This window comes from Thalassophryne amazonica, chromosome 6 (genome assembly GCF_902500255.1).
Source record: "Thalassophryne amazonica chromosome 6, fThaAma1.1, whole genome shotgun sequence".
Classification (NCBI taxonomy): domain Eukaryota; kingdom Metazoa; phylum Chordata; class Actinopteri; order Batrachoidiformes; family Batrachoididae; genus Thalassophryne; species Thalassophryne amazonica.
The window spans coordinates 19,751,486-19,772,629 of record NC_047108.1 but is presented as its reverse complement, the minus strand read 5'-3'; the positions used below and the strand labels follow the sequence as shown (position 1 = coordinate 19,772,629).

Sequence of the window (21,144 nt, the reverse complement as noted above, 5' to 3'; positions counted from 1 at the left end):
GTCTCACATCCAAAGTCCACCCGTTACGTCCAGAGACAGAGACATCATCATCACGATCAAAGGTCATGAAGACAAACTGACAGCCTCAAACTGCAGCTTCACCGGTCGGCTAAACGAAGCGGGGCCCTAATTAATGCCATCAGTTCCACTTGATGCTTTCCTGCTGAGACAAGTCCAAAATCTGCTAAAAAAAAAAAAGATTATGGTAATGAACACAGCTTCGCTGCTCAGGGCGAAAATCCCCAGAGTGAGCAGGATGCTGGATTTTTAGACCTCAGCCGCATCTGGATCCATGGGTTTATGAGTGGATCCAGATTCCAGATCTGATTTTAGCGGGCACACGTTGTGCCGTGCTACTTTCCTTCGGCCGTCTTTGTTGGCAGAACGACAGTAGTTCCACACAACATGGATCCCCGATCTTGTTTAAATGTATCATTTTAGAAAAAATGAATACAGAGTTATATCTCCGCCATCCCCAACTCACCGGATCCGCTCACATTGCTGCCCGGACTCGGTGTTTTGTCATAACATTCAAAATGTTGCTCATGGGTACTCTGGCAGAGCACAGCGGCTCACTGTACTCAAACCTGTGACCCCGAGTTGACGGGACAGGACCAGTGACCACAAGGCGTGGTGCTGAGGTGGTTACCATGGTTACAGCTGAGCCAGCCTCAGTGTGACCTGATTGTACCAAAAACAAAAAACAATGAGGGAAAACTTCAAAGAGGAACCGATCAGTTGCCTAGCAACAGGGTTCTCTGCCAGCTCTGCTCTCTATCGCTCTATTTCATCACTGTCTCTTTCATCCCTCTATCAGTCCGTCTCCTCTGCTCTACTTTCACCACCTCCACTGCTTCTTTCCTCTCATTCACTTTTTACATCACTTCATTTTTCAGTCTGTTTTCTCTCTGTCCTCCATTTTCAGTCACTATCATCACTCTTTCAGTGTATTTCTCTTTCTCCATCTTCCTTTTACAGTCAGTCCTTTCTGTGTCTCCCTTTTTTTCACACAGGGTTCGAGGTGGATCTGCATGTTGATTTGGCACAAGTTTTACACCGGATGCCCTTCCTGACTCCTTGAACTGGAAACCAGCGCACGAACTCCCCCCGACTTCATCTTCCTTTCATGAGTCTCTTTCTTTCATCTCACTATTCAGTTTCTGTCAGATAGTTTTCTCTCTCTCTCTCCTCTCTCTCTCTCTCTCTCTCTCTCTCTCTCTCTCTCTCTCTCTCTCTCTCTCTCCTCTCTCTCTCTCTCTCCCTCTCTCTCACACACACACACACACACACACACACACACACACACACACACACACACACACACACAGATACACATACACAGACACATATACACACACAGATACAGATACACACACACACACACACACGCACACACACACTTGGGACATTTGGAAGATTGTCGGTTTCTAGCTTAAGAGATTGACCTTCACCAGAACTGATACATATCAAAACCTACCCTGATATAACTCTGACCTAACATAACTCTGAACTAACCCTGATATAAATCTGACCTAACATAACTCTTACCTAATTGTGAAATAACTCTACCCTAACCTTGATATGACTCTGACCTAACATAATTCTAACTTAACCCTGATATAACTTGAACCTTACCTTGATATAACTCTGACGTGTTATCAGACCCCCTCCCCGGTTAAGGCTGGGTTTCAAACGTTTCACAAAGAATGCCTCCTTGACCCCTCTCTCAAACCATTTCTTCTCTCTGGCTAATATTTTAACTCCCTTGTCCTCAAATGACATGTTTGAGACACGCTTTATCCCCTGTTTACAATGGGGTACTCAGGTCAAAGCAGTTTCAGTCTTTTGTTCATGGTAATGAGTCATTCACGTCATCAGCAGAGTCGTCAAGGGAGCCATCAGGAGAGGGACAGCTGCCCTGTCATTAGGAGGGTGCTAACTAGAGCACAATAGGTGCTAATTAGAGCTATTGTTTAGTCACCAGCCTATAGCAGTCTGCCTCTCGGTAGGAGGGGTCTGGTTAGGTTTAAAACTCCAGCTTTTGTGACTTCTTGATTATTCTTCTCTACAAGAGTCAAGACAGAAGTCAGACCACCAGAGCAAGAATTTTAGCCGAGGAAGCTTCTGCAATTTGAAGCGAAACGTCCTCGTGTCAAGCAACCCAGTCCAGTCGAAGATTCAAGCTTCTCTACTTTAGATCTCAGTGCTGCATTTGATACCGTGGATCATCATATTCTACTTGATAGGCTGGAAAATCATTTTGGAATTACTGGGAGTGCCCTTGCATGGCTGATGTCATACTTGACCAGTCGTTCTCACTGTGTTTTGTAGAGTAACGTTACCTCTAACCTTAGTGACATGAAATTTGGGGTTCCACAGGGGTCCATCTTAGGCCCCCTGCTTTTCTCCCTTTATATAGCACCCCTTGGGTACATATTGTGGCGTTTTGGGATTACCTTTCATTGCTATGCTGATGATACTCAGTTATACATGCCGATAACTGCTGGTAATCTCATTCACATAAAATCCTTAGAAGATTGCCTTGCATCAGTGAGAAGTTGGATGTCTAGAAACTTCCTACTTTTAAACTCTGATAAGACTGAAATGATGGTTCTTGGTCCAGTGAGACATCGGCATCAATTTGACCAGTTAACGCTTAGCCTAGGCTCATGTGTCATACCAACCCAGTCTCACGGCAAGTCATGATTCAGCAGCACGAAATATACATTAGTCTATTGGTTTGTGATATTATGACGAAAAGCGCCTTGTTTTTGTCACGGCAGCACAAATTCATTCTAATTCATTCCGTGATGACTGCACAAAATTAAAAGTGAAGCGAGGGGGTTGAGGGTGGTCATGGTTGGGGGGGGAAGGAGTAGGATTAGGTTATGGTTAAGGTCATGGTTGGGGGTAGGAGTAGGGTTAGTAATAGTAAGTTAAAAAAACCCTGTCACGTAAATTTGACTCATTTCGTGATGGGAGGATGAAAAAATGTGAGACTGGGCTGGTCATATATCACACTGACAAAGTGAGGAACCTTGGGGTAATTTTTGATCCTACATTGTCCATTGACCTCCACATTAGAAATATTTCGAGGACTGCTTTCTTCCACCTGCAAAATATAGTGAAGATTTGTCTCATCCTGTCTATGGGTGATGCTGAGACCCTGATTCATGCGTTTGTCTCTTCTTGATTGGACTACTGCAATGTTCTATTTTCTGGTTTACTGCCGTCCAGAGTTAGGGCTCTCCAATTGGTTCAAAATGCTGCAGCCACACTTTTGACAAAGCAGAAAGTTTGAATATATTACACTCATTTTGGCATCCCTTCACTGGCTTCCTGTCCCACACAGTAAAATCCCCAGTGTAAAACTAACACTGACAGTGCTAAATTAACACTGCCAGTGTACATATGGTTCTACTCTGATCAGAGTGGGATCATATGTTCACTGTTAGTGTATAACTCTGACCTAACCCTGATATAACTCTGACCTTACATAATTCTGATTTAACCCTGATGTAACCCTGATTATCAACAAGATACCGCCCAAACCGAATTACGGAGACTTGAAAGAGTCACTTGACTCCCTGGCTGAAGATGTGTCTGCTGTTAAAATGCAGCAGACACAGCTCTTGGAACTTTTGGAGGAGGTTAAACAGCTGCGCCTCCAGAACGAGGAGAAAAGCTGTCGCATCACAGAGCTGGAGCGGCGAGTGGAGGAACTGGAGCAACATTCCCGTATGAACAACGTGGTCATCTCAGGAATACAAATCAAGCCGCGCTCGTACGCGCGTGCGGTTGTCGGCGATGGTGAGGAGCCCAGTGAGCAGGAGACGCTCTCTGTGGAGCAACAGGTGGCATCCTACCTCCAGAGTAGAGGGATAGAGCTGGACCTGGAGCACATTGAGGCGTGTCACCCACTGAGACAAACCGGAGAGAGACCAACCATCATCGTAAGATCTGCCAACAGAAGAAACAAAAGGGCACTCTTGAAGCAAAGATTCAAACTGAAAGGAACAAATGTATTCATGAACGATCACGTAACCAAAAAGAATGCTGACTTAGCCAAGAAAGCAAGATACCTGAAAAAACAGCAAAGAATCCAGCAAACGTGGGTAACAAATTGTAAGATTCTCATCAAACTGAATGGTACACCAGAAGAAGCAAAAGTTATGGTGGTGAGAAATATAGAAGAGCTCAACAAATACAATTGAAAGATAAAGGTAACAACGTGAGACTCTATACACCACCACGAACATTACAACAAACAAAGATACAGATCTGCTACAGAGAATCTTACAATTTAAACAAAAGGAACTGGAAACATTTAAATATACCGAGCACAACACACAAGACCAGGAAAATGAAACTGACCCGGTCAACAACCTTCTTGTTTCAATAAATATGAACTGTGATTACTATATACCAGTATACAAATGTCATGACTTCGGACGACAAATTGTCAATCATACATTTCAACAGCCGAAGTTTGTACACTAATTTTAACTCTATTAAGGAATATTTGCAACAGTTCATATCACCATTTAGTATTATTGCCATATCAGAATCCTGGTTACAAAAGGAAAAAGGTATTGATTTTGATTTAGATGATTATGAGTTGCATTATGTAAACAGGAAAAACAAAACAGGAGGTGGCGTTGCATTATATATTCACAAAACAATTCAGTTTACGGTTGTAGAAAGTATGTCGTTAACAATAGATGGAGTAATGGAATGTCTGACAGTCGAAATATACAACAAAAAGAAAAAAATATTGTAAGTTGTGTATATCGGTCACCTGGTTCAAATATTGACATTTTTAATGAACAAATTGTTGTGTGGGACTTCCTGCATCGGTTCGTCTTCGTATATCTGGACGATATACTCATCTTCTCCCCGGACCCTGAGACCCATGTCCAGCATGTACATCAGGTCCTACAGCGGTTGTTGGAGAATCGGCTGTTTGTGAAGGGCGAGAAGTGCGAGTTCCACCGCACTTCTTTGTCCTTCTTGGGGTTCATAATCTCCTCCAACTCCGTCGCCCCTGATCCGGCCAAGGTTGCGGCGGTGAGAGATTGGCCCCAACCGATAAGCCGTAGGAAACTACAGCAGTTCCTCGGCTTTGCAAATTTCTATAGGAGGTTCATCAAAGGTTACAGTCAGGTAGTTAGCCCCCTGACTGCCCTGACCTCCACCAAAGTCCCCTTCACCTGGTCGGATCGGTGCGAAGCCGCGTTCCAGGAGTTGAAACGCCGGTTCTCGACTGCACCAGTTCTGGTGCAGCCTGATCCTGTACGTAGTTGAAGTGGACGCCTCTGACTCAGGGATAGGAGCCGTGCTGTCCCAGAGCGTGGAGGCTGATAAGGTTCTCCATCCTTGTGCCTTTTATTCCCGCAGGTTGACCCCAGCTGAACGGAACTATGACGTCGGCAATCGGGAACTCCTCGCGGTGAAGGAGGTTCTTGAAGAGTGGAGACACCTGCTGGAGGGGGCGTCGTTGCCCTTCACGGTTTTCACGGACCATCGGAACCTGGAGTACATCCGGACCGCCAAGCGGCTGAACCCCAGGCAAGCCCGCTGGTCTCTGTTCTTCGGGCGCTTTGACTTCCAGATCACGTACCGCCCCGGGACCAAGAACCAAAAACCAGATGCATTGTCCCGGGTGCATGAAGAAGAAGCCAAAGCGGAGTTGTCGAACCCCACCGAGACCATCATCCCCGAGTCCACTGTCGTGGCCACCCTCACCTGGGACGTGGAGAAGACCGTCCGGGAGGCCCTGACAAGAAGCCCGGACCCGGGGACCGGCCCCAAGAACAGACTATACGTCCCACCAGAGGCAAGAGCTGCCGTCTTGGACTTCTGTCATGGGTCCAAGCTGTCCTGTCATCCCGGAGTACGCAGGACCGTGGCAGTAGTCCAGCAGCGCTTCTGGTGGGCGTCCCTGGAAACCGATGTCCGGGACTACGTCCAGGCCTGTACCATCTGCGCCAGGGGTAAGGCGGACCACCGGAGGACGACGGGACTCCTCCATCCCCTGCCAGTGCCTCATCGCCCCTGGTCTCACATCGGCCTGGACTTTGTCACGGGCCTCCCGCCGTCCCAGGGCAACACCGTGATTCTCACGATAGTGGACCAGTTCTCCAAGGCGGCCCACTTCGTGGCCCTCCCGAAGCTCCCGACGGCCCAGGAGACAGCAGACCTCCTGGTCCACCACGTCATGTGGCTGCATGGGATACCGTCGGACGTCGTCTCGGATCGGGACCCTCAGTTCTCTTCACAGGTGTGGAAGAGTTTCTGTAAGGAGCTGGGGGCCACCGTAAGTCTCTCGTCCGGGTACCACCCCCAGACCAATGGCCAGGCAGAGCGGGCTAATCAGGAGTTAGAGCAAGCCCTCCGATGTGTCACCTCCGCGCATCTGGCGGCCTGGAGTCACCATCTGGCCTGGATCGAGTATGCCCACAACAGCCAAGTTTCGTCTGCTACCGGCCTCTCCCCTTTTGAGGCATGTTTGGGGTACCAGCCCCCGTTGTTCCCGTTGGTGGAGGGAGAGGTCGGTGTGCCCTCGGTCCAGGCCCACCTCACGAGGTGCCGCCGGGTGTGGCGGGCCGCCCGCTCTGCATTGGTAAAGGCCCGGACGAGGGCTAAGGCCCATGCGGACCGCCGGCGTTCCCCGGCCCCCACATACCAGCCTGGGCAGGAGGTGTGGCTTTCAACCAAGGACATCCCTCTGTCTGTCGCCTCCCCTAAATTGAAAGACAGATTCATCGGACCATTTAAGATCCTCAAGATCATCAACCTGGCCGCAGTGAAGCTTCGACTCCCGGCTTCACTGCGGATTCACCCCGTCTTTCATGTTTCCCGTCTCAAGCCACACCACACCTCGCCCCTCTGTACTCCGGGACCACCGCCGCCTCCTGCCCGGCTCATCGATGGGGAGCCTGCTTGGACAGTCCGCAGGCTCCTGGACGTCCGTCGTAAGGGCCGGGGTTTCCAATATCTGGTGGACTGGGAGGGGTATGGACCTGAGGAACGCTCCTGGGTGAAGAGGAGCTTCATCCTGGACCCGGCCCTCCTGGCCGATTTCTACGCAAGACATCCGGACAAGCCTGGTCGGACGCCAGGAGGCGCCCGTTGAGGGGGGGGTCCTGTTGTGTGGGCCGCTGAAGAGGAGGTACTGCTGGCCCACCACCACCAGAGTGCGCCCTGCTTGGAGTGCGGGCTCCAAGCACGAGAGGGCGCCAGACCTAGAAGAAGTGACAGCTGTCATTCATCCCCTGCCCCAGCTGTCACTCGTTCATCATCATCACCACCATAAAAGCCGGACTGCAACTCCACCTCCTCGCCGAGAAATCGACTACCATTCCTGAGGTAATCCGTCTCTGCAGTATTTGGATTAATCCACGTTTTGATCTCTGTTTGCAGCCGTTTATTCCTGTGGGACAGTTTTGTTGGAGTGGCGTGTTGTGGGAACCGCGACGTCTTCGCCTCCCACTCCCTCCAGATAAGTGACTGACAGGAGCTGCTTGAGTGTATGATTGGAGGTGGAGGTGCTCCCTCCCATCAGTGTTGGACTGTGTATTACTGAGTGTGCGGACTCACACACACACATCCTGTTTTTGCTTTCTGCCAGCAGTACCAGGGTCGACAGCCGGGAACAGAGGCCACCTGGGGACTCGGGACTTGGCGGCTCCGGTGTTCTTCAGACCGTTGGTGGTGGAAGCCGTGTGGAGTACGGCTTCTCTCTCGTCGGGGGGGTCTCCTATCTTCGAGCCTGCCACACGTCACCTGGTGCTAATTGACTGTGCATATTTTCTGTCTTTTCGTTGTGTAGTGTCACAACATTAAATTGTTACCTTTTGGTTTAGTCATTGTCCGTTCATTTGCGCCCCCTGTTGTGGGTCCGTGCTACAACACCTTCACAACACAAATGGAAAAAATGTTTTCGGAAATAAGTACTAAAAACATATTTGTCTGTGGGGATTTTAACATAGATCTTTGAATCCTACATAAATCAATAGATGCTTTTTCTGACACAATGTATAGTATGTCCCTTTATCCAGCAATTATAAAACCAAGCAGAATAACATCTCACAGTGCCACAATAATTGATAATATCTTTATGAATATTATTGAAAATCAAGTTATAAGTGGGCTGTTCATATGTGATATCACTGATCACATACCTGTTTTTATTGTTTATGACTGTGACTTTAAAAAAAAACTAAATATGACAGAGGAGTAGTCCACAATAAACAATAAATGCCTTTAACAGCAGTTTAAACACACAAGACTGGAACACAGTCTACAGTAAGTCAGATGTAGATGGTGCATATAGCAATTTCATAGAAATTTTCTGCACATTGTATAACAAACATTGTCCTCTTAAGGAATACCATAAAAACTAAAAGATATAATAAACGTCCTTGGCTAACCAAAGGAATATTAAAAGCCTGCAAAAAGAAAAACAGCCTTTATAAAAAATTTATTAATTCAAAAACAAAAGAAGCTGAAATAATATATAAAGTATATAAAAATAAATTAACAGAAGTCATCTGAATAAGTAAAAAGTTGTACTATAATGAAATCTTACAAAAAAATAAAAACAATATTAAAGAAACTTGGAACATTTTGAATAACTTAATTAAACCAGGATCCTCCAATATAAGATATCCAGACTATTTTATTGATAAAAATGTTCATGATTACAACATGAACAACATAGTAAATGGTTTCAATAAATTTTTTGGACATGTTGGCCCCGACTTGGCTGCTGAAATCCCAAATCCAGGAATTCAGCTGTCTAATGAAACCATAAATAGAAATATAAATTCAGTTTTTCTTTCAGCAACAAATGAACAGGAAATAAAAGACACTGTCAACAAATGCAGAAACAAACTATCTACAGACTGTCACGATATAGACATGGTATTAGTCAAAAAAGTCATAAACAACATTTCAAAACCTATATCTGTAATTTGTCATTCCAAACTGGATGTGTTCTGAAAAAAATGAAAATTGCAAAAGTTATACCACTTTACAAAAATGACAATAAACATATTTTTACCTATTATAGACCAATTTCTTTACTTCCACAGTTTTCAAAAATCTTAGAAAAATTGTTTGACTCTCGTTTGGAAAAATTCATAGAAAAATATCAGTTAATAAATGAAGGTCAATATGGCTTTAGAAAGAAAAGAACCACTTCAATGGCTATTATTGAGGCAATAGAAGAAATCACTAATGCACTGGACAGAAAAAGATATGCTGCTGGAATATTCATTGATCTTAAAAAAGCCTTTGATACAATTAACCATTCAATCTTAATCAATAAATTAGAGAATTATGGTATCAGAGGAGTCGCAGGAAATTGGATAAAAAGTTATCTTACAGATAGGGTCCAATACGTGAAAATGGGAAACTACAAATCCGAATATCTTGGCGTTGCTTGTGGTGTCCGCCAGGGGGCAGTGTTGGGTCCCAAATTGTTTAATATGTACATTAATGACATTTTTAATGCATCCAGATCACTGAAACTAATATTATTTGCTGATGATACAAATATATTCTATAGTAGTGACAATTATAATGAACTTATAAATACTGTAAATGATGAACTAAGTAAAATAAAAAAATGGATGGACAGTAACAAATTATCACTAAATTTAAATGAAACAAAAGTAATGATATTTGGTAATTATAAGATTAAATCTAATTTACAAATAAGCATACACTGTGTCCAAATCGAAAATTTAGCTGAAAACAAATTTTTAGGAGTAATAATAGACAGTAAATTAACATGGAAAGCCCACATCAGACACATAAAAATGAAAATTTCAAAAAGCCTCTCTATTATGAATAAGGTAAAGCAATTATCTATCATAACACACTCCATACATTATATTGCTCCTTAGTTCTCCCATACTTAACATATTGTGTTGAAGTGTGGGGTAACAATTATCAATGTTCAATACAACCATTATTTATATTACAAAAACGAGCAATAAGGATCATACATAAAGCTGGATTTTTAGAACATAGCAATAATCTTTTTATGCAATCAAAATTACTTAAATTTCATGACTTTGTAAAATATTATACATTACAGATTCTATTCAAGGTATTTAATAAGTCACTGCCAAGTAACATCCAAAAGTTGTTTTCAGTCAAAGAGTGTGCTCACAATCTTAGAGGTTTTGCTATATTCACATTATTTAAAGTTAGAACCACCCGGAAAAGTTTTTGTGTGTCTGTATGTGGAGCAAAGTTATGGAATGGTTTGGATGTCAAACTCAAGCAATGTCAAAATATTCATGAATTCAAGTAACATTATAAACAGAGGGTCTGGGATCGGTACAGAATGATTGAGACTCAACAATAAAAGCCATTTTACATTCATGGCTCATGGTTCTGTATCACAATTTGCTGGTTTGTGCATTATATGTTTGTTCCCTTCATATGTATGGTTCTTTACCGTAATTGGTATTGTTGCTCTCTTATCATTGTTGGTATGTGTTTTATATGTTTGTTTCCTTACCGTAATTGGTATTGTTGTTTTCTTACCATTGTTGGTATGTGCATCATATGTTTGTTTTCTTTAACTTAACTGGTATTGTTGATCTCTTACCATTGTTGGTATGTGTTTTATATGTTTGTTTTCTTTAACTTAACTGGTATTGTTGATCTCTTACCATTGTTGGCATGTGTTTTATATGTTTGTTTTCTTTAACTTAACTGGTATTGTTGATCTCTTACCATTGTTGGTATGTGCATCGTTGCTTGTTTATCATATTGGTATTGTTTTCTTGCCGCTGTTGGTATCTATTGTGGGAAATTACGAGTATTTAAACATATTATTTTCTTAATTTTTTATTTTATTAAAATCTAATTGACGGGAAGCAGCTATGTACTTTATGTTAAATTTGAATAAAGGGGTGGGATTAAATAAGTTTTCTTCTTCCCACTCCTTTTTGAGTGGAAATAATGACCTGAGTTAATAGTAAATTTAATTTATTGTTTAATTTATTGTTAAATTGTTTTTCTGTTTTCTGTTTTGCTGCATTTCTTATCCCCTGCTCAAAATAAAATAGATGATGATGATGATGATGATGAACTCTGACCTAACCCTGATATAACCCTGACCTTGTCATGATCTGGACTTTTGTGTCATGTTTTTCAGGTTGGTTCTGCTTAGTTTAAGTTTTTTTTTTTTTTTTTTCCAGTTTGTAATTTCTCTTGCTGGGTTTTTCCTGCTTGGGCTTTGTCTTTCTCTATCTCTCTTGGCTGTCTCTCTTTGTGCCAGGTAGTGGGCGGTGCACACTGTTTGGGCCACACCCTATTCTGGAGCTTTCCACACACCTGTTTCCAATCTGCAGCTCATCACCAGGGTGTATATAAGCTTCACTGGTTGCACTAGTTCCTCACCAGATTGCTGTGCTTTATGCCTTCGCTTCCAGCTTTGTTCTTGTGTTTTCCTAGTCCTGCTTGCCACGTTGTGTTTTTTGACCACCTGCCTGTTTTTTCGACCAGGCCTTATTGCCTGATGCACCTGATTTGTTTGCTGGTTTGGGACTGCCTTTTTGTGTACCGGACCCTGCTTAGTCATACAGTAAACAATCTTAAAACCAGAGCTGCTTTGTTTAGTCCTTCATTTGTGTCCACACGTCTCCGTCCAACCCGCCTGATAGGCCTAACATAATTCTGACCTAACCCTGATATAACTCTGACCGAACATAATTCTGACTTAACCCTGATATAACTCTAACCAAACATAATTCTGACATAACCCTGATTTAACTTTGACCTAAACCTGATATAAATCTGGCCTAATTTTGATATAACCCTGACCTAACACAACTCTGACCTAACCCTGATATAACCCTGACCTAACATAACTCTGACCTAACATAATTCTGAAGTAAACCTGATATAAGTCTGACCTAACTCTGATATAAATCTGGCCTAACCCTGATATAACCCTGACCGAACCCTGATATAATTCTGACCTAACCCTGATATATTTCCGACCTAACCCTAATATAACTCTGATCTAACCCTGATATACAACCCCAATTCCAATGAAGTTGGGATGTTGTGTGAAATGTAAATAAAAACAGAATACAATGATTTGCAAATCCTCTTTAACCTATATTCAGTTGAATACACCACAAAGACTTAATGTTCAAACTGATAAACTGTTTTGTTTTTGTGCAAATATTTGCTCATTTTGAAATGGATGCCTGCAACACATTTCAAAAAAGCTTCGTCAGTGGCAACAAAAGACTGAGAAAGTTGATGAATGCTCAAAGAACACCTGTTTGAAACAGTCCACAGGTGAACAGGTTTACTGGAAATAGGTGAGTGTCATGATTGGGTATAAAAGGAACATCCCCAAAAGGCTCAGCAGTTCACAAGCAAAGATGGGGCAAGGATCACTACTTTGTGAACAACTGCGTGAAAAAATAGTCCAACAGTTTAAGAACAATGTTTCTCAACGTTCAATTTCAAGGAATTTAGGGATTCCATCATCTATAGTCCAGAGAATCTGGAGAACTTTCTACATATAAGTGGCCAGGCCGAAAACCAACATTGAATGCCCGTGACCTTTGATCCCTCAGGCTGCACTGCATTAAAAACTGATAATTGTGTAAAGGATCTTACCGCGTGGGCTCAGGAACACTTCAGAAAACCATTGTCAGTTAACACAGTTTGTTGCTACATCTACAAGTGCAAGTTAAAACTCTAACATCCAAAGCAAAAGCCGTACATCAACAACATCCAGAAATTTGGAAATCACGGACGTGGTGTCCTCTGGACAAAAGAGGAATAAGACCATCCAGATTGTTACCAGTGCAAAGTTCAAAAGCTAGCATCTGTGATGGTATGGGGGTGTGTTAGTGCCCATGGCATGGACATCTTAGCTGCCATCCAAGCAACGTCTTTTTCAGGGACGTCCCTGCTTATTTCAGCAAGACAATGCCAAGCCACATTCTGCATGTGTTACAACAGCATGGCTTTGTAGTAAAAGAGTGCAGGTACTAGACTGGCCGACTGCAGTCCAAACCTGTCACCCATTGACAATGTGTGGCGCATTATGAAGTGCAAAATATGACAACGGAGACCGCAGACTGTTGAACAGCTGAAGTCATACATCAAGCAAGAATGGGAAAGAATTCCACCTACAAAGCTTCAACAATTAGTGTCCTCAGTTCCCAAATGCTTATTGAGTGTTGTTAGAAGGGAAGGTGATATAACACAGTGGTAAACATACAACTGTCCCAGCTTGTTTGAAACGTGTTGCAGGCATCCATTTCAAAATTAGCAAATATTTGCACAAAACCAATAAAGTTTATCAATTTGAACATTAAATATCTTGTTTTTGTGGTGTATTCAGTTGAATATAGGTTGAACAGGATTTGCAAATCATTGTATTCTGTTTTTATTTACATTTTACACAACGTCCCAACTTCATTGGAACTGGGGTTGTAACTCTGACCTAATCCTGATATAACCCTGACTTAACATAACTCTAACCTAACTGTGATATAACCCTGACCTAGCATAATTCTTCCCTAACCCTGAAATAACATATTTTAACCCTACCCTAACCTAACCCTGATATAATTCTCAACTAACCCTGATATAACTCTGACCTAACATAACTCTAACATAACCCTGACATAACCCTGATGTAACATAACTTTAATCTAACCCTGATATAACCCTAGACCTAACCCTGATATAACCCTGACCTAACATAGCTCTAACCTAACCCTGATATAGCCCTGACCTAAACTTTAACTGTCCGTTGGTGAGTCTTTAACTACATGTTGGTCAGACTTTAGCTCTCCATGGGACATATGTTAACTCTCTGGTGGTTAGTCTTTATCTCTCTTTTGGTCAAAATTTAGTTCTCCATTGAGTAAATTTTAACTCTCCGTTGGTCAGTCTTTAACTGTGTTGGTCAAATTTGAACTCTGCATTGGTCAGTCTTTAACTCTGCATTGTAACTCTGCGTTGGTCAGATGGTACCCTCCGTCCATCAGCTATTAACTCTCCATTGGTTAATCTTTAACTCTCTGTTGGTTAGTCTGTTGGGAAAGTGTAGTGACATGGACCCACAACAGGGGGTGTAAATGAACAGACAATGAATAAGCCAAAATATAACAATTTAATGTTGTGAAATGTGCACAACGGAATACAGACAAATGCAGATTTAGTACAATAGTAAATTATACAAAAAAGGGTGACGTGTGGGCAGGCTCGAGGATAGAAGACGTCTGTCCAGAGAAGAGCCGGGTCCCACACGATTTCCACTGTCAACGGATCTGGAACAACCCGGAGCCGCCAAGTCCTGAGTCCCCAGGTGGCCACCGTCTCCAGCTGTCAGATCTGGTACTGCTGGCAGGAAGCACAAACAGGTTATGGTGGGTGTGTGCACACCCAGTAAACAGTCAGCAAACAAACACAGTTCCTTCTTGAGGGAAACCTCCACCTCCAACACAGGAACACAGTACGTGCAGTGCCTGGATGAAACACTTATCTAGTTTGGAGTGAGAAGCGAAGTACGTCGACTCCTTCACTGTCCACAAACCCAGCTCCCAGCTGCAAGTGTATAAACAGGAACGACTGCAAAAGGCTCAGCAGAGAAACACAGCACAAAACAGCTGAGCAGTTTACCTGACAGTAGACTGATATCTCGGCAGGGAGGTGGAGTTGCTGCCCAGTATTTATGGAAGGTGGTGATGAATGGTTGATGGGTGACAGCTGTCACTCTAGGCTGCTCCTGGGAGGCGGCTGCGCCCTCTCGTGCCTGAAGCCCGCCATTCAGGCAGGGCGCCCTCTGGTGGTGGGCCAGCAGTACCTCCTCTTCTGGCGGCCCACACAACAGGACCCCCCCTCAACGGGCGCCTCCTGGCGCCCGACCAGGCTTGTCGGGATGACGGTGGTAAAAATCGGCCAGGAGGGCCAGGTCCAGGATGAAGCTCCTCCTCACCCAGGAGCGCTCTTCGGGTCCATAACCCTCCCAGTCCACCAGATACTGGAATCCCCGGCCCTGTCGACGGACGTCCAGGACTCTGCGCACATTCCAGGCAGGCTCTCCGTCGATGATCCGGGCAGGAGGCAGCGCCAGTCCGGGGGTACAGAGTGGTGAAGTGCGGTAGGGTTTGATGCATGAGACATGAAATACTGGATGAATCCGCAGTGAAGCTGAAGCTACCAGCTTCACCGGACTGAGGACTTTGAGGATGGTATAAGGTCCAATGAAGCGGTCTTTCAGTTTCTGGGATTCCACTTTGAGAGGAATGTCCTTGGTGGAAAGCCAAACCTCCTTACCGGGCTGGTATGCAGGGGCCGGGGAACGCCGGCGGTCTGCATGGGCCTTGGCCCTCGTCCGGGCTTTAAGCAGGGTAGAGCGGGCAGTACGCCACACCCGACGGCACCTCCTTAGGTGGGCCTGGACTGAGGGCACCCCGACCTCTCCCTCAACAAGCAGGAACAATGGGGGCTGGTACCCCAAACATACCTCAAACGGGGAGAGGCCGGTGGCAGATGAGAGTTGGTTGTTGTGAGCGTACTCGATCCAGGCCAGATGGTTGCTCCAGGCCGTCGGGTGCGCAGAGGTCATGCAGCGGGTGGAGGACCTTATCGGACTCCCTGCTCTGGGACTGCACGGCTCCTATCCCTGAGTCAGAGGCATCCACTTCAACGATGAACTGCCGGCTAGGATCGGGCTGCACCAGAACTGGTGCAGTCGAAAACCGGCGTTTCAACTCCCTAAATGCGGCTTTGCACCGATCCGACCAGGTGAAGGGGACTTTTGGGGAGGTCAGGGCTGTCAGGGGACTAACAACCTGACTGTAGCCCTTAATGAACCTCCTGTAGAAATTTGCAAAGCCGAGGAACTGTTGCAGCATCCTACGGCTTGTCGGTTGGGGCCAATCTCTCACCGCCGCAACCTTGGCTGGATCAGGGGCGACGGAGTTGGAGGAAATTATAAACCCCAGGAAGGACAAGGAAGTGCGGTGGAACTCGCACTTCTCGCCCTTCACAAACAGCCGGTTCTCCAACAACCGCTGCAGGACCTGACGTACATGCTTGACATGAGTCTCATGATCCGGGGAGAAGATGAGAATATCGTCCAGATATACAAAGACAAACTGATGCCGGAAGTCCCGCAAGACGTCATTTACCAAAGCTTGGAACGTCGCGGGGGCGTTAGTGAGGCCAAACGGCATGACCAGCTACTCAAAGTGACCTAACGGGGTGTTAAATGCCGTCTTCCATTCGTCTCCCTTCCGGATCCGAACCAGGTGGTACGCATTTCTAAGTTCCAGCTTTGTGAAGATTTTGGCTCCATGCAGGGGCGTGAACACTGAATCCAACAGGGGCAACGGGTATTGGTTGCGATTCATAATCTCGTTCAGCCCTCTGGATTCAATGCATGGATGGAGTCCGCCGTCTTTCTTGCCCACATAAAAGAAACCAGCACCCATTGGGGAGGTGGAGTTCCGGATCAGCCCGGCAGCTAAAGAGTCCCGGATGTAGGTCTCCATTGATTCGCGCTCAGGACGTGAGAGGTTGTACAGCCTGCTGGACGGGTACTTAATGCCCAGGATCAAATCAATGGCACAATCATACGGACGGTGCGGGGGAAGGGTGAGTGCCAGATCTTTGCTGAAGACGTCAGCAAGATCGTGGTACTCCACCGGCACCGCCGTCAGATTGGGGGGGACTTTAACCTCCTCCTTAGCGGTCAAACCGGGGGGAACCGAGGATCCTAAACACTCCCGGTGGCAGGTTTCGCTCCACTAAGCCACAACCCCAGACGGCCAATCAATCCGGGGATTGTGTTTTACCATCCATGCGAAGCCCAAAATAACGCGGGAGGTAGAAGGAGTTACATAAAACTCAATCTCCTCCCAATGATTCCCAGACACAACCAGAGTTACTGGCTGTGTCTTGTGTGTGATTAAAGGGAGAAAGGTGCCATCTAGCGCCCGTACCTTCAATGATGAAGGAAGGGCCACTAGAGGGAGCCCTACTTCCTTTGCCCATCTGCTATCCAACAGATTCCCTTCCGACCCCGTATCCACAAGTGCTGGAGCGTGAAGGGTTAAATCCCCACACAGGATCGTGACTGGGATTCGTGCTGATTTACGTGCACTTCCCTCGTGCGTGTTGTGACCCACCCTGAGCCCAGTCTCTAAGGGCGAGTGTTGTCTTGACCGTTTGGGGCAGTTTTTCTGTGTGTGCTCCGTTGAGCTGCAGAGAAAACACTCCCAGCGGGCCAGCTTCCTCAATCTGTCATCTGATCTTGTTTTGGCCCTGTTTGTTTCCCTAACAATGTCAGCAGGGGGAGCTGTTGCCACACGGAGCCCTCTGGCTGTGGAGCGTGGGGAAGACGGCTCCCTTTCGGACCCGGAAGGAAGAGGGACGGCTCGTGCCTGACCACGCCCTTCGTCTCGCTCCCGTCAATGTTCTGCTAATCAGTTGTCTAACCGTACTACCAGGTCGATAAGCCCGTCTAAATCCCGCGGCTCATCCTTAGCCACCAGGTGCTCCTTAAGGACCAGCGACAGTCCGTTTACAAAGGTGGCGCGGAGTGCAACAGTATTCCAGCCGGCCCTCGCTGCCGCGATGCGGAAGGCGACTGTATACTCGGCCGCACTCGATGTCCCTGTCTCATAGACAGCAGCGTACTCGAAGCGGTTTCGCCTCTATTTGGGTGGTCGAACACCAGTCTGAACTCCCTCACAAACTCAGTATATGCTGATAGAAGCCGTTAGTTCTGCTCCCAGAGCGCCGTAGCCCAGGAGCGTGCCTCTCCTCGAAGCAAATTACAAATAACATAAGCCACCCAGCTAGAGTCCGACGCGTACATGACGGGACGTTGTGCAAAGACGAGCGAACACTGCATTAAAAAGTCTGTGCACGTCTCTACACAACCTCCGTACGGTTCCGGGGGGCTTATGTATGCTTCAGGGGATGGTGGGGGAGCTTGTTGAATGACCACTGGAATATCTGTATTCGGCACCAGGTCAGCAGGAGGAGGTGCTGCAGCCGCGCCCCGTGTGGGCGCTTCCACCTGTGCGATGAGAGCCTCCATCCTGCGATTGAGTATTGTGCTCTGCTCGGTCACTAAGTCCAACCGAGCAGTGAAGGCGTTTAAGATTCGCTGCCATTCACCTAACACGCCTCCTGCTGGTGCCTGTGCACCCTGCTTTTCCATTGGTTGTTCAAGTGATGGTTGACGCCCCTCGGAATTCATGACGCTGGCCGAGATATCCTGTTGGGAAAGTGTAGTGATACGGACCCACAACAGGGGGCGTAAATGAACGGACAATGGATAAGCCAAAATATAACAATTTAATGTTGTGAAATGTGCACAACGGAATACAGACAAATGCAGATTTAGTACAATAGTAAATTATACAAAAAAGGGTGACGTGTGGGCAGGCTCGAGGATAGAAGACGTCTGTCCAGAGAAGAACCGGGTCCCACACGATTTCCACTGTCAACGGATCTGGAACAACCCGGAGCCGCCAAGTCCTGAGTCCCCAGGTGGCCACCGTCTCCAGCTGTCAGATCTGGTACTGCTGGCAGGAAGCACAAACAGGTTATGGTGGGTGTGTGCACACCCAGTAAACAGTCAGCAAACAAACACAGTTCCTTCTTGAGGGAAACCTCCACCTCCAACACAGGAACACAGTATGTGCAGTGCCTGGATGAAACACTTATCTAGTTTGGAGTGAGAAGCGAAGTAACTCGACTCCTTCACTGTCCACAAACCCAGCTCCCAGCTGCAAGTGTATAAACAGGAACGACTGCAAAAGGCTCAGCAGAGAAACACAGCACAAAACAGCTGAGCAGTTTACCTGATAGTAGACTGATATCTCGGCAGGGAGGTGGAGTTGCTGCCCGGCATTTATGGAAGGTGGTGATGAATGGTTGATGGGTGACAGCTGTCACTCTAGGCTGCTCCTGGGAGGCGGCTGCGCCCTCTCGTGCCTGAAGCCCGCCATTCAGGCAGGGCGCCCTCTGGTGGTGGGCCAGCAGTACCTCATCTTCTGGCGGCACACACAACATAGTCTTTAATTCAGCACTGGTCAGATCTGAACTCTCTGTTGGTCAGATTTTAAATCTCCATTGGTCGGATTTTAACTCTAGTTGGTCAGACTTTAACTTTGTTGATCAGATTTTAACTCTCTGTTGGTTAGACTTTAACTCTCCATCTGCGACCTCAGCAGTAACATCAATATTTATTCAATGCGATCATCACATTTTGTGGGCATGCGCTAAGGGGCTGCCCCCACATCAGCAAACTTTGTAGATGTGTTTTACAATAAATGATCATATTAAGAACCAATCACGACCTTTAAAGCTTCATTCCTTCCTGATTTTTGTCCACAGAACATATTTAACATTAAAACTAAACTAACAAAAACTCTGACTTTTGTTTTATTGCTGTTTATCCCTGTAATCTAAAATATGAATGTTTGCAGGTTAACCGTGAAATCGGTACTGTTGACTGGAGCCGCCATGTTTTGTACACACCCACTCCGGAGGTTTACAACTTTGGCTCAAATCAGTTTAGACTGAAGGAGAAACTGTTCCCAAACTTCATGATCTCATTTCAGTGCAAATAAGATGGGTAGCTAGCTATGATGATTTGTTATGCCAGCTAGTTAGCATTTAGCTACCTTAGAAATGAACTTAAGCAGTTTGTAAATTCCAGATTCTTAGTCCAGCTTCTAATGTGCCACAAATGGGCCAATTGTTCACATTTTGAAGAAAGCATTAAACTTCTTCCACTCAATCTTAGGTTCTAATTAACCATTTAAGGGGTGGACACCACTGAAATATACAAATTAAGTAGGCACGGCCTGCGATTTTGCAAATGGCCACCAAAAGAAACTTAAAGTAAATACATACAGATGATAATTGCACTTTATTTGCAAATCACACAGCTTGATCTTGTAAAAATCAGCATTTGTCACTAACTGCTATGAAGTCCAAAAAACATGTAAAAACTGAACACATTTTATATAATGTGGCTGTTATACATATGATATACGAGTACAATGGCATCAATAACCCAAATGTACATTTTCTAAACAATGTTCATAAAAGAAGTAACTAATATTCATCCATCTAAATATTCAGCAAGTGGCAGTTTTGAAAGACGAATATTATGCAAGTATACCTTTATCAGAATCTGCAGCTTGGTGTTTTAGTGGAGCGGTTAAGGCAGAAATCGTTCAGTTTTTGAAGAAAGACTGAAACTTGGCACAGTGATACTATAGGACCTAGGGATCATGAAAAAAAAAAACAGACCCCAAAAAAATAACGCCTCCTGGTGGCTGCAATATTGCATTAAAAAATGGCCATTATTTTCAACATATTTTTGCCTTTTACTTTCAAATTAAGGCAGATAAAAGCACAATTCCAAAATATGTACCCATGTTTTTGTGGTCAGGGAATCCAATGGACTCATTTTCAACTTTGTGAGATGGAGGCCATATTGGATTCCAAGATGGCCACCATTAAAATGAAGATTATGAAAAATATCAGTCCTCTGTAAAGATGGAAGCGTAATTGTAAAAGTTACCCATAAGTAATGAGGAGTCCAATTAACCTATTACATTAATTGCCTGATGCCGGCCATATTGGAGTCCAAAATGGCTGCAATTAAAATTAAGTATTGATTATCTCTGCTATTTTAGTGACAAATTCAAAATTCAAGCCTCAGGCCTTTGTATCTATGAAGTAGTGATTGCAATAGTTTCATTCACAATTCATCTACTAGATGTTTGTCATACTGGATTTCAAGATGGCTGCCATATTTCACTCTATTGTCAAAATATTTTTCTTCTATTTTTCCATGCATCCTACTTAGCATACAGTGCCATATATGTTGAGTATACATCAGAGAATTACCTTTCAAATTAAGTAACTGGTAATAAAGATCTATGTTGAAATCCTGGAGGCAGAAATCTAGTTCAAACATGTCCATGCAACATGGCAACTTTAAAGGTAAAATACATGGGTGGGCTGCCAAATGAATATAAACAAGGCCAAAAGATATGGTTCGTATTAGCCATATCCAGCTAATGCCAGTTCCACATTTCAGTTGATTTTAGCCAT

At 44.9% G+C, this 21,144-nt stretch overlaps 1 long non-coding RNA gene across 1 annotated transcript; it reads right to left on the bottom strand.

Moving 5' to 3' along the window:
- Positions 1-1,480: 1,480 nt before the first annotated feature.
- LOC117511933 lies at positions 1,481-13,790 on the bottom strand. The gene is made up of 4 exons (XR_004561151.1): positions 13,727-13,790; positions 11,861-11,898; positions 11,118-11,139; positions 1,481-1,532 (listed from the first exon to the last, which is right to left on the bottom strand). It is a non-coding gene; the product is annotated as an uncharacterized LOC117511933 (long non-coding RNA).
- Positions 13,791-21,144: the final 7,354 nt, after the last annotated feature.